The sequence below is a fragment of the Cynara cardunculus genome (genome assembly GCF_001531365.2).
Source record: "Cynara cardunculus var. scolymus isolate 2C chromosome LG 1, CcrdV1, whole genome shotgun sequence".
Lineage (NCBI taxonomy): Eukaryota > Viridiplantae > Streptophyta > Magnoliopsida > Asterales > Asteraceae > Cynara > Cynara cardunculus.
Genome location: NC_037528.1, coordinates 18,120,511 through 18,135,084, shown reverse-complemented (window position 1 = coordinate 18,135,084; position 14,574 = coordinate 18,120,511).

Below are 14,574 nucleotides of genomic sequence, written 5' to 3'. Positions count from 1 at the left end.
ACTATAGAAAAAGAAGCACTTCTCGCAGTTTCAAATGATGATGTAATTACGCAATTTCAAAAGATGAAAAGTCGTAGGGCACAGTTGTAAGAGGTAACTTTTTATCATTTTTGTATGAAATTGAAGTTAATTATTATTTTATTTTATAACGTGCCCCCTACAATATATTTTTCTGCGTCCGCCACTGCCTGCGTGTAGATGACGTGCCAGCCGCGATCGTTAGCAGGGTACCTGTAAAAGATAACGAGACAACCACAATAATTGGTAGGATATTTAAAATAGATGGCGGGACAACCACGATGATTGGTAGATTTATCTATGATGGATGGTAGGACAGTTATAACAGTTTTTAATAGCTGATATCTGGATTGAGTTCATTATTAAAATTTTATGAGTGTGTAAAATGTTATATGAGAGAATTTATTCATTAAACCTTTCAGTCTAACCCTCAGTTGTTATAAATTTATTTTTGTAGGACAACGCGGGACTGAAAATAAAGGCAAGGGGAAAATATGATAGACATTTGTCTTACTTTTGATATTGTTAAATTAGATCTTGTATAAGATCAAACACGTTGTATAGTTTTGATCTGATCTATTATATATAAACAAATTGATATTATATTATATACATGTATGTTATATTATGTGAGCATTGGGTTGGAATGGTATGTTCTTGCGTGGGTGTTGTTACAATTAACTTTGTCACCAAATAATCGTACTTTAATTTTGTTGAACAATTTGTATTTGTATTTATTTTGCTTGGATAATCGTATTAACCATTAATGTATTTTAGCATTTTTTTATAGTTTATATTTTAGCTTTTTTTATTTAAATTAACAGTTTTTCAGGATTTTTTTTGGGACAGCTAATTTTCTAACGGATTTTTGAAGGAAATCCGTTGGTAATTATTTTTTAAATTTTTTCTGAAAATAAATAATTAAATCACCGGTTGATTTTTCCAACGAATTTCCATGGAATATATGTAGGTAATTTATTTTTATTTAAAAAAACAAAAAAAAAATCATATTTTAAATAAGAAAATATATTTTTTAAATAAAGTTACAGGTGGAAATTTCACTAGAAATCAATCGATAAAGTTAATCAAAATACTTAATCCGGCTAATTAACTCGAGAAAAACCCAAAATGTCAAAAAAATTCTGATAGATTTCTAGCTGCTAGACTCCCCTGCACCCCCCCCCCCCCCCCCCCCCGCGGGAAAATTCAAATCCGCCATAAACGCCGCCGAAGTTTTTCAGTAGTGATTATAAATACAGGGAATATATCTTTTATTTAAAAACGGCACGTTTTTTTATCACATCCTTTAGATCGCCTTAATCTAACGATCATGATAAGTTAAGTGGTTGTCATTTTTCTTACTTATGGTGAATCTCTTCTTTATGTCCGTTTCAGAACGTCACTCATAATTTGGCCGGATGGTGTTGACAAAGTTTTTGGATCGCTAAAAGTGATAGAAACTGATGGGAAGAATCATGTTTCGTGAGCCATATCTTTTCTTTGAGGGTATTAGTGTTACGTCATAATTACGTAAAAAAACAATATACATTTATATTGTTTATTTTAGGTAATAAAAACCGTAAATATACTTCTTGATATCTTTATTCTTTCTATAGAAAAATCAAAGTTTGAAATTGGAAAAAAATTCGAGTTTTGAGGTATAAATTTAATTCAAGTCTTTCAATTTATTTTTAACCTGATTTGTCAATTTATTATGGTTTTAAGTGGTTTGAAGGCCACCAATATTTGTTTCCAGAATGCTGGTTATGTTGACATTTGAATTCCTCGAAATTTATATAAATAATCATTTTATAAAATTAATTTCACTTTTTTACTGATAATAAAACCTTTTTTTAAATAACCAAAGTTTATAAAAAAAAACTTTACACAAAAGAATAGTTTCTTTGTAAAGTTTATTTTCATACAAGAAAAATAAAAAATAATTTAAAAAAGTACTTTCACGCGAGAAAGGAAAGAGTTGGGATTTTACGCAAAACAATTTCAACGTAAAGTTTTTAATTGATTAAAAAAAATTACATTCTACACCTTAAAATTAATTATATAATTTATTTTATATCTCTTGCTTTTTGATTATATATTTTATACATTAATTATATTAACACAAATGGCCGTGTATTAACTAAAATACATAAAAGAATATGTTTCTTTTTTTACAAATTACACTATCATAATCGTCTCGTCTATACGTTCAAAATGAGTCTGATATAATCTTTAATATATAATTTTTTTTTGATTTTTAACATGATCTTCTAACCACCAAAACATTTAATTCAACAATTGTAACTCTTATTATGTCTAAACATAATTTTTATGATTATTTTTTTAATGCGAAATTATAGTAATTTTTTATTTTTAATTTAAAACAAAATTTTGCATCTCGTTGTAGAGCATTTATGTACGACTAATATATATGGCTTAATCATTTGAAAACTCCAAAATTTGTGAGATTCGTGAGAACTTCTATTCTAAGGTTTTATTTCACATTTTATTTTTCCATCTAAGTGTAGTATTTAATGTATTCATTAACATATATTTGTTTCACAATGTGTTTGTTTCGTTATATATCTGGCTCACAATGTAAAACCTTTTTAATTGTATTTTTGTTTCACAAACATGCCATAAAGGTTCACATTGTGAACTAAGTACATATGAGACAAACACAATGTGAAACAAATATATGTTAATCATTACATTGAATTCTAACCATAGATGAAAAAAATCATATGAAATAACACATGATACACTAATTTTCAAAATTATCATAATTTTTTAGTTTCTAAAAAATGGTCGTATATAGCTTTTCTGTGGAAGTAACCTCCAAAGTTCTTTTCGTTGTGTAGTACTATTGTTGTCATGTCAAAATTGTCATTAGAAAACCGGCAAAGCCCATTGCATATCATTTGACTTCAATTAAAAGTTCACAAAATTTAAGAATAGCTTTAGGGGCCATTTATTGATCAAATGTAAAACTATCATTTATTTATCGAGTACAATTTTAATCAACAAAAATGACATCATATGCAACAATTTTACCCGGTAACTGTTAATTGTAGTAAAAACCATTGCCCTCACTTAGTGGGTAAAACTCTTGATCCTTGTCTCGTTCTTACCAGGTAAGATTTTTGGTCATTGTCATATTCATACGGTAAGGTAATCTAACTTGATAAACACTTACCCGAGTAAGAATTTAATAAACGGCCCTTTAGTTAGCTAGCTTTTAGTATTTCAAAGAAAAAAGTCGCATGTCCGATTTCTCCCAAGAAAATTTAAATTAAAAATACTTTAAAGAACCCAATATTAGAAGTTAGAAAACTAAATATTTATTACAATATATTTTTGAGGGAAATTTTTTAATCAATATAAAATCAACTCATCTAACTTAAATTTTATCATAAATGTTGTTTTATATTTTAAAACTATATTTTTTTCATGAGTAAATTGTATGAAAAAATAATATATTTTAACTTGATTATTATTTTAGGTAACTTACTTTCAAAACTTTCATTTTAATACCTAAGATGTAAAGTTCTAATTAAGTACCCGGATAACCGGTTGAAACATTAATCGATTATCATGCTGATGTGGCAGGTAATGTGGTATCCAACTTAGTATTATTTGCTGATGTAGTTAGTGACATTAATTTTTTTAAATATAAAATTAGTCTTTAACCGGTTACCCGAGTACTTAAATGTTTAAAACTTTACATCTTAGGTACCAAAATGAGTTTTAAAAGTACGTTACTCAAAATAAGAATCAAGTTAAAGTACATTACTTTTTCATGTAATTTACTTTTTTTTTCCATCATAATAGAACCAACAATTACACAAATTATGCAAAGACTGGTCTAATACCACTTTTGTTCATAGGAAAAGTATGTGAAGAAAATTATTTATTTTTTTCGAGAAGAAAACAAAAAGAGAGTTGGTTTATGAAACTATCATAAAACCATGTTCTGAAGTATTTGTAAAATTATTTTGTACCGTTTTTCCATCGTCAAGGTAATTGATATATTCATATGCAAAATTCAAACTTTTGACCCTTCGATTATCTTTGAAAATATCCACCTATTCAAATAAATAAGCTTACTTAATTAGACTTTTCTAATTATTACTATCATGTTTTTCATATGCTCATAACATTTTATCAATTGTTATCAATATATATACAACTAATGAAGGCATCAACAGAGTAATCGTTGAAGTTGTCTTTGGTACGGAAACCTTGTCTGATCGTTTAACTAACTGACATTAAATGAGTTTTAAGTTAGAAGCATAGATATACGAGTCGAAGTGTGGGCTTGGACCTTGGCATCTTAGTTGATTGGGGCATTGGGCTATATATAATTATATATGTTATATGTGAAGTATATGTAAATGGTCAAAATATAATACATATTATCCATGACAACTAGACAAGGGAATGGGACGAGGACCCAATCTCCATTTCCGTCACCATTCTTAATGGAAAAAACGTTCACATCCTTATCTCAGTCTTCAACGAGGATCTCCAACGGGGAATTGAGGATTTTTTCCGTTGTTTATGAGATATTTTTAAAGCAAATGTGTTAAACACTACACTCGATCGATAATGGTCTATGTTTAAATCTCACATATTTCTAAAAATTGTGCTTTTTATGAAGTATCAAGTTTTCATATATCACAATACGTAATTGTTTGATCAAATGCTTTCGGCTTTCTATGTTTTTTATCTAAAAATTTAAGACAAATCGGAAAAATGTACCTAAGAAGAATGATCAAAATGCTATTTTTAAATCTAAAAGATGGTAAATCTAATTCTTTATAAATAATAGATATACAATATATTTTGTAACAAATATATAATATACTTAATATATAGGGACAAAGTGGGGCAAGAATCACGTTACTCAACCTTGTCCCCATCCCCTGTTTTGCAAAGAATCCTTGGCCCCGTCGGGGCGAGTACACCATGTTCTCCAATGGGATGAGCCTCATTCTCATGCCTAATGACAACTTACTTTGAGATAATATCATTAGACATTAATTGTCAGAGCATCTCTAACAAGTATACTATATTTTTTTTATTTCTTGTTTCAAATTTGGAGATTTCTCCATTCTCTCTACTTTTTTCTTTATTTTAAAGGAGATTTTAACATAACTGGTAGAACAAATATTTTCCAAATCTCAAAAATTTCTAAAATAATATAACTGTTGAAAATACTTTAAAAAAACATCAATGCATACCAATTAATACAAGCCTAGTGTTGCATACCTTTTTTCCTTTCTTTTTCTTCTTTTAAATTTGCAACAAAATGATGATCATAGAAAATGAATTTTTTGTTGTATTTTTCATTGGTGAGTAATAATTTTTGATAACCAATTAAGAAATATATCTTAATTATGTGTATAATTTATTTTATAAATTATACATAAAGAATGGAAATTCGGTTTCATTTTAAATCTTGTAAATGAAACACATCAAAGATTGTAAATCTTTACAATTTCAAATCCTTCGACAATATTCAAATTCTTTAAGAATATTCTCTCAAATCAAACAAACTTTAATAGGACTTTGATTCCTACACATTGTTTTATAGTTAAAACCGGACTAAAGACTTTTTATTTTCGTCACACATAATGTTAAATGTTAGTTTTGATTTTTTTTTTGTTATCTGAGTTATAGAAGATCCTTTAGTGGTTTTCAAGTTTTCTCATTGGACCAAAAGTTAAAAGGAAGTCAATTGGTCAAAAACCACATATATTATGCCATTATTTGATAAATATAAGACCATACTCAATGAAGTTCTCAAAAGTAAAATTGTGAATGAGGCAATCCAATTTCACCCAATCTGACCGTGGGGTGAACCAGGATTGTGAGTCACACTTTATGGTTGGTAGACTTTATGGTTGTGAGTTGTGACTGTGATGTTCCACGTAAGGAGATATATATTTTGCCCACGAATGCGTCTTGTGTGGTGTGGGCCAATAGCAATATTGATTGCAGCCTTATTGAGGTGTACATAGTTTTAGAAAGACGACTGTTGTGGCTAGTTGTCTGGGAGGGATGTGCCTGGGTGCCAACTTATGACTAATTGGGTTGTGCATGGGTGCCAACGATACAATTAATTGGAATGTAGTGCCTGGGTGCCAACGACACAATTAATTGGAATGTAGTGCCTGAAAGCCTACAATATGGTCACTAATTTTGAAAAGTTTATATGAATTGGTTTTATGGCATTATTGCACTACAAGAATTTCCTCGCTAGACCGTGTCTAACACTCACTTTGTTTTTTAAACAAATATCCGAAACAGTTTTATTTGAAATTCTCATGTATGAAGCTTGTTGAAGAATTTTATAAAGTCTACTTTTAATCCTTAAAGCAAAAAGTTTGTGGTAATTTTCGGGCAGTTATATAGTTTTGTTGGGACCCAATCGTATCCCTAATGTGGCTCGTTTTGTATAAATTATGTGTTATTTGTTATATTTAATTGTGGGTCGTGACATTATAGATTTGGATTTTCTATAACTAAAAATATCTACATTAAATGATAGTTTTAAATAACTATTGCATATAATACGGATAAAAACAAAGTTGGTCAACCTTACATATTTTACTTAATTAATAATAAATTTTAAATAATAATTAAATGGAATATTTTATCAAAATATTTATCAACGTTTTATTATTCATGAAACAAAAAAAATATAACTTTAACTTTTGTGTAATTTACAAAAACAATATTAAAATTGTTATATTTGTTTTTGGCGACTAAATATATTGAATAATGATATAAAAATAATTGATAAGATAACAAATTAAAAAAGTTATAAGGCACTACAACAAAATTGATTATTTAGGACGCCTAGAGTGTCTAAACGTCATAATTGAATACTTTATAAAACTTAGGTTTAATGGATCAAACCAGTGGCGGATGCACCTTAAGGGGGTAGGGGGCCTGGGCCCCCAACAACATTTAAACAGCAAAGCCCAAAAAAAATTATTTACTTGTATTTTTAATTAACTCTTCTTTGGGCCCCCAACAATATGAGGCAAGAGGCCCCTCTGGCCCTCTCTAACCTGCACGAACGACGAACGAGTAAGGCAGTAAGCTGTAAGCGAGACAGCGAGTAGGAGTAGCGAGTAGCGACCTGAGACTGAGACCTCTTTTTCTTCTTCATCGTTGCGATAGCCGATAGACGGACAGAGGAGGAGAGGACAGACCGTCACAGACGGACGACTGGACGAGTGACGACGTCGACGGTGCTGGCGTGCTGCACTGCTGCGACCTGCGAGAGCGAGACAGACGGCGACTCAGCGAGAGACGAGAGTGACCGAGACTCCGAGAGGCGAGACCGACTGTGCTTGCTGACTGCTGTGCCTCTTGGTAAATATTCTAAATTTCTAATTTCCATCTTCAAGTTTTCAATTAGTAGTATTTTAGGTTAATTTTGTGGTAATTGGTAATTGGTAAATGCTTTAGGTTAGGTATTTATTTTAAGTTAATTTTGTGGTAATTGGTAATTGGTAAATGCTTTAGGTTAGGTATTTATTTTAGGTTAATTTTGTGGTAATTGATAAATGCTTTAGGTTAGATATTTATTTTAGGTTAATTTTTTTGGTTAATTTTGTGGTAATTGGTAAATGTTTTAGGTTAGTTAGGTATTTTAGGTTAATTTTGTTGGTTAATTTTGTTGTAATTGGTAAATGCTTTAGGTTAGTTATGTATTTTAGGTTAATTTTGTTGGTTAATTTTGTGGGTAATTTTGTAGGCAATTAGACAAATCAAATGGAAAGATTTTTTTAAAAGGAAAACATCAACACCTGAATCGAGCTCTGCTCCTTCGATGTCTTTCGAAATTGATTTGAACGATCGTCCTTGGGATCCGGCCGATAGAAAAAAGATTTCGGAATATCATCCTAATCAAAGGGATGAAATAAGGAGAAAATATTTGCTTAGAGGACCTTGTCAACCACGAGGTCATGCATTTCCAAAAAAAWTTGTCGGGAGTAAAGAAAGAYGTTTTTGTCCGACTTGGTTTGATCAATATGCTAATTGATTGGAGTATAGTGTAAAAACGGATAGAGCCTTTTGTTTGTGTTGTTATTTGTTTAGAGATAATTACGTAGGACAATGTGGGAGTGATGCTTTCGTGACAGATGGTTTTAGTAGTTGGAATAAAACGGAAAGACTTGGTCTTCATGTCGGCGACATCAATAGTTTTCACAACAGAACACTTAAGAAAAGTGAGGATCTAATGAGCCAAGATCGATCTATTGCTGTTGCCTTTATATCGTGCCCCCTACAACATTTTTTTCTGCATCCGCCACTGGATCAAACTATAAAACGTCATATCTAAAAGCGTTACAATAGGTTTCTAGAATGTTTTTAGGCGTTTTAAGTAGTGTTTTATAATGCTTTTAAAATAAAATGTCATAGCTATTAGCTATTTTTCTTTTTTAAAATGTCATATAAACCCATCTTTTTATATGACATATTTTTGTTTATAGAACACCTTTTCAAACAGTGTCATGTAAAATAGCTAACATGACACTTTATCTTAAAAACGTTCTACAATCGTTGGCAAAACGTTCTACAATCGTTGGTAAAACGTTTAAAAACACCCTATAAATCAATTGTAATACTTTTAGATAAGACATTTTTTGGTTTTGTCCTATAAATTAAGTCTTATAAAGTACATTTTGAGGACATTTCTACATTTTAGACGTCATATAAAATCAATTTTGGTGTAGTGAAGGCTAAAGGAAACTATCTAAAGAGTTAAAAAATATAAATGGATTGTTTTTAGGGGTTGTTTGTTTACCTCTTAATAGTTCCATTAAAAGACAATTTTTAAATCATTAAGAGATGAATCTTGTTTGACAAATTTTTTTTTGTCTCTTAATGGTTCTAAAACCCTCTGAATGGTTTTGTATCATGAGTCTTCCTTAACCATTCAACGCCCTAATTTCATTGTAAACAATTACCAAATAATTATATTTCATTTTGTAGTATATCATGAGAGTCTCTTAATCATTCTGACAACTTAATCATTTTGCATCAAACCATTCAGCAACTGTCAAACAGTTAGGTAGTGTTTGGTATGCAGACTAAACTGGACAGGACAGGACGGGACGGGACGGGACGGGACAAGACGGGACATGACTAATTGTCTGTCCCATGTTTGGTACGACTAGGACATGACAGGACAAAACTGTTATAATGACCATATTACCCTTAAAGGAGGGTTTGTAATTAGGTTTTCTATTGGAATCTATTGGAAACAAGGGTAAGATAGTAAATTTGTATTTAGTCCCATGTTGTTCCACCTTTTTTGGTGGAATAAAAATCATCAAGTTTTGTCCCATCAAATTTAAAAATAATCCCATCTTGTCCCATGAAATTTTTGTCCATAGCATACCAAACATGGGACTATTTTCTTTTGTCCCGTCCCGTCCCATGTAGTCTGCATACCAAACGCACCATTAATGTTACTTTTTTTATCTAGTATAAGAATATGAAAGTTTAAGTAGGTTTATTAAACTTAATAAATAATAATAAATAGCGATAATGATAATGGTTATTATAATAATTAGAAATATATACACACAATTTAAGGCAGTTTAATCTCAAATATGAATTTGAGAATTAGTTTAATGTTTTTTTTTCCATCTTTAACTTTAGTTGTATGGTTTTATGTCGTTCCTTGAGAGTGAGAAAGCCACCTTAATTTTAATTTTATAGTCATGTACGTAGTCTACAATAAATTTTAAATTTGAAATTTAAAATATTAATAATAAATATTATACTGATATGTAGAGTTGTGATATATGCAAACATAAATAAACATAAATCAATTCATGACATATTACTTTATTCATAAACCAATTAAAAATAAGAAAAATATAACGACATTGTATCAAATCGAAAAAATTTAAATGTTCATTTTTTTTTCATATAATTTGTTTGGTTAAATTATTAAATAATCTTAAGGTAATGTTTTAAAAATAAGGTAATCAATTATTAATTAAAAAAAGAAAGATAATATTGTTTTACGAGGACTTTAAACTTTTTCGGTTCATTTAGGGATGATAATTAGTGATGGTGATTTGTCCCGACCCAGTGGGGATCCCGGTTCACCCGACCCGAACGGGGACGGAAATTCCTCGCTAAAATAGGTCCTGGTACCGGGGATCCCCGGTAAACTCAAACCGAGTTCGGGGATCCCCAGTAGAATCAAATTAAGGGATATTATTCATGGGGTTTGACCGGGGTTTGACCGGATGTTAATCCCCGTACCCACCGGGGAACGGGGCCGGGGCCGGGGTCGGGGGATGTTACTACAAACCGGGGCCGGGGATTACAAAACTCGTCCCATCCACGCCTCGTTGCCATGCCTAATGATAATATGAGTTTTTAGAACCCTACAAGTTTGCATAATTATTTTCTATAAAAGGGACGAAATTATACATACATACATACATATGTATATATATATGTGTGTGTGTTCACGGTTCTTTTGTTAATCCAATAATTGGTGTTAACTTTATGAATTAATTATGGCCCTTGATTCTTAAAATCTATTGATGAGATCATTTGTAACAAATTTATAATTAATTAAAAATGAATGATATCAAAACATAGATGAACATGGGTATTTTTGGGAGAGATGTCCAAACTGTTACAAATCGATAATTAATTAATTCGTTTACAAATCGGTAACTGTTCATTACTTTTATAGTTCATAGAATCATCCGTGTTGCATTATGAACAATTATGAATACATGTGAACATATATGTAACTTATTAACTAATCTTAGTTCGTGTCTTTCACATATGAACATACGAGAACATTTATGAACACTTATTTGCACCTATTAAAACTTATGAACACTAAAGTAATTGGCTTTCACATGTGAACACAATAATATATGATCAAAGTGTTTCACTTGTGAACATATATTGACTAAATGTTAAATGTATATAGATACTATTTTATAAACACATTGGAGCACATGTGAATGGTATATACACCATATGAACATTGACGACTACATATATGTTGAAGATAAAAAATTCAAGTTTCTTATCATATTAAAATAACACGTCATTTATAATTTGGAAAAATATTTTAGCTATAATCATGTTTTTGTAACCGCCCATTAATGAATGTGAAGTTAAGACGAAAAAAGAAGATTACCATTGTGTCAACAATATTAATTGTATGGTGATAGAATAACCTAATCTAACAGACTTGTGATTGATCTAAATGGTTTGTATAGTTAATACCCTTTTCATGGTTAACAAATCATCATAGCGTGCACGCTCTCTCTCTTTTGATTTGCAGTTAATATTTTTCATATCTATATTCTTTAAAAAAATAAGAGCTTTTAGAAGCAAGATCTTAAATACTTTACAATATAATATAAATTATTATAATTAAATTATGTAAAAGTGAAATAAAATGCCATCAAATAAGTTAATAAGATGATAAATACTTTTTAGGTGATGGAATTTATTGAATCGGATTTGGCAAACAATAAACACCAGTCAAATGGAAATGTAATTCTAATTTCCTTAAATTCTATGAAATTTAAATGCAAACAAAATAATTTTAAAATAATAAAATTCTAAGTTCATAAAATCAAGTAGACAAGAGAGAAGGCCAGAGTCCAGAAGGGAAGTATTTTATATTAATATTTTTCAAAATATTTTAATGTTATTCACATATATGGAATGTAATTTGTAATACCAAATCAAATGTTTGGTAAATAGAAAATGAAGATTTTGTGCAATTTCTTTTTCTAAAAAATTAATGAGAAAATATTTTTTATTTAACATTTATGGATAGTGAATATATGCGTCTTTAATTTATTTCCAAAAATGAAATAAACATTTTTTATATCTTTATAGTTTTTCTATCTATAAAAGAAGGAAACATCTTTTTAAGAATCATAACTCAATCTCTATTGTCCAAAAATCATGAATACTAGAGACATGATTCTTTTGTTCGTTGCAATGGTGGTTCTCACAACACCATCCAGTGCTAGAGTGATTCCGACAACATCATCAGTTGTTGAAACCAACGACGATATAGCTCTTCAAGATGAAGACTTTCAACAAATGTATGTCAGTCTAGCAAACTTGGGACTAGGTATAGATGGTGAAGACGTGCCTACATTTGAGGGTTCGATTCCACCATCAGATGCACCGACATTTGCTCCAAACTCACCATCAAATGCACCAACATTTGCTCCGATCCCAGAACCCTCGCATAAACATAAACACCATCATCATCATCATCATCATCACGAGCACCATCACAAGCATGAAGATCATCATCACAAACATGAGCATGAGCATCATCACCATCATTCACATAGTCCACATCATCAACCACATGCATTGCCAACGTACATTCCAACATCAGCACCTGTACAAGGACCAACACCAGAATCTGTCGAGATATAGATGAGATAATAGTGGATATGAATGAGCTCTATTTGTCGAGTTGTACAACAAAATTTTCTTATATATATGAAATACAAGTGATGATATTTCGTTGTTTGGATGACAAATATAAATAATTTTTTAGTTTTGCTATTCTTTTACATTTATACTCAATACTATTACAAGAATTTTAGTTAACGAAATATTGAAATAATATAAACATAATGTAATAAACTGTTTTGATCACAAACAAAGAATTAGAAAGTTAATCAACTAATGAGAGATTTATTGGTGATTTTATGTCATCAAGTCATTTAGTATAATCGGGATTAATGTGAGATAAACGAAAATGATACGTATTTAAAAGAATAAGAAAATAATTTTAGACCAATCATTTTATTAAATAATACCTCAAATAAATAATTCTAAAATAAATAAATAAGGATGTAAAAATAATTTAATTATATAAAAGTTATTTAAGGTATTTATTTAATATTCTACTTTTATCATATTTGTTATTTTAATATGATTTAATTTTTTTTGTATTTAGAATAAGCGTATTTAGTTTTCATTTAAAGAATTCATTTTTTTTATTTAAAGCAATATATTTTAAAATTTTACAGTTTCCATCGAAATCATATGTGATTCACAATTAATTAATTTTTTTTAAATGTTCTTCTAATCATATGTGATTTAAATTTTAAAAAACAATGATTCAAATTAAATATTAAAAAGGAAAAATAATTAAAAAACAGAATCACATGTGATGCATAACAAAATACATTTAAATTGTATAGGATCACATGTATTTCAAAATGTAATTCATAATTTACACGTATCACATGTAGTGATGTAGATCACTCACATTTTTTCTACCATGATTAATATCATATATGATACATTGACGAAAATTATCGATTCTCTTTTAGGAAAAAAAAACATCGATTAATTGTGAATAACACATGCGATTTTTGACGAAAATTGTAAAAAATTATTAAATAAACTACATCAATAAAATAAATATTCAAAATGAAAAACTAAATCACACTTATTTTAAATGTTTCAAAATAATAAATAAATAATCATGTTTAAATTTCGAAAATTATAAAAAAAATCATGAGTAAATACTTTAATTAAGTTTATTAAATAATCTTTATATAAATAAATAAATTTCCATATATAACTTGTACATAACGAATGACACACATGTCCTTTTGGGCATTTTTAAAAATGCTTTATTTAAGGTATTATTTTCTGAAACAATTGGTCTTGAATTATTCCCTTATTCTTTTAAATATGTATTATTCTTGTTTGATCCTTCTTTTACACAAAAATACACACACGCACACACACACACACACACACACACACACACATATATATATATATATATAAACATGTATATATATGCCACTTTTGGGCATGCTTTGAACAACGTCATGGTCTCGTTGTAACTCATAAGACTTGAGGCTTGACCTTATAGACATATCTATATCATGTTATTTAATCAAACACGACTTTTAGAAGGAAAAAAAACATTGACCGGTTATTTTAATAAACATAAATGATTAAAAACAAAGTTTATTGCTCGTGTAATTTTAATTAATTAACTTTTAAAAAAATAACTTTAGCACCATTTGTTAGAGTTTTATTATTTATGAAATAAAAGAATAACTTTAATATTTTATAACTTTTAAAATTGAGAAAAGTCTAAAAAAGCCAATGGACTTTAGTGTTTGGAATGATTGGACAATTTTTTGGAACAAATAAGTACTTGGACATTTCAAAACATGTTAAATAACTCTTTGGACTTTATAAAACCTGTTACATACATTCTTATGACCTATACAACTGGTTAATGTGATAAAATAATAAAAAATCCGAAAAAACCCCCAATGAACATTCATATTTTAAACAATTAAGTTCCTAAACATTTTTTGAACAAAAAAGTATTTAGATATATAAAATTAAACAAATATAACAAAAAAAATACTTACATTTAGAAAAGATATTTGATAAAATTTATTTTAATTAAAATAAAAATATATTTTGTCAGTGATTTTTCAAACTAAAAAATTAAAAAAAAATTACTGATCAAATTTATTT